This window comes from Orycteropus afer, unplaced genomic scaffold, assembly GCF_000298275.1.
Source record: "Orycteropus afer afer isolate SDZICR_OR568_19922 unplaced genomic scaffold, OryAfe1.0 scaffold00044, whole genome shotgun sequence".
Lineage (NCBI taxonomy): Eukaryota > Metazoa > Chordata > Mammalia > Tubulidentata > Orycteropodidae > Orycteropus > Orycteropus afer.
Genome location: NW_006921631.1, coordinates 13,167,914 through 13,168,839, shown reverse-complemented (window position 1 = coordinate 13,168,839; position 926 = coordinate 13,167,914). Strand labels below are relative to the sequence as shown.

Below are 926 nucleotides of genomic sequence, written 5' to 3'. Positions count from 1 at the left end.
AATAAAGAACAAAGTGATATCTTCAGGATAATTTTATCATTCAAGTACCTAAGTTCATGATTACATAAAAAGTGGAAGTTTGGAGTCAGTGGTCTGAGAAAAAAGTACAGCATTGTTTTTGCTGTTCAGTGCTACTTCACATTCCTGATGCATTGCTCTCATGATGTTCTTTAAATTGAAAAGTTTAAAGCCAAACTATTTTTAAAATGGTACCATATTGGTTCAAAATACAAATGTTACAAATATTTAAATGTTTTGTAAACTAATATTTGTAATATGTTCAACATGGAGAACAGTTTGTCTTCATAATCACCACTTTTCAAAAAAAAAAAAACTTTATTGTGGTTTGGGTGAAAGTTTACAGAGCAAATTAGTTTTCCATTCAATAATTTATACATATTTTCATTTATGATGTTGGTTGCAATTCATCAATGTAAAGCACTCTTCTTAATTCTTCCTTGGGTTCCCCATTTCTATTTGTCCTTCTTTGCTGTCCCTTCTTGCCTTATGAACTTTGTTTTTGGAAAAATGCTGCATGCTTGGTCTCATCTGGTTAATTGTTCTTAAGAGCACATTCCTCCCTGATGTTAATGTTCATTTTGTCTGTTGTTTGGCTGAAAGTTGATCTCTGGGAGTAGGTTCAGTTCCAGGCTTGTAGGGTGTCTAAAGGACACAGACTCAGTGGTTCTACCAGTCTCTATCAGACCAGTAAGTCTGATCTTTTTTGAACTTGGTTCTCCAATTTTTTTTTTTTCCTTTTTCTCCCACTCTGTCCTGGACCTTTTATTATGATCCCCATTATAGTGGTCAGTAGTGGTAGCTGGGCACCATCTAGTTCTTCTGGTCTTAGGGTAGTGGAGGATGTGGTTTGAGGGGGCCCCTAGTGCTTTAGACTAATTATTTTCTTGAGTCTTTGATTTTCTTCA

At 35.0% G+C, this 926-nt stretch overlaps 1 protein-coding gene across 1 annotated transcript in view; it reads left to right on the top strand.

Moving 5' to 3' along the window:
- NUF2 (NUF2 component of NDC80 kinetochore complex) overlaps positions 1-926 on the top strand; it is a 100,923-nt gene that overhangs the window by 70,055 nt on the left and 29,942 nt on the right. The window lies entirely within an intron of this gene.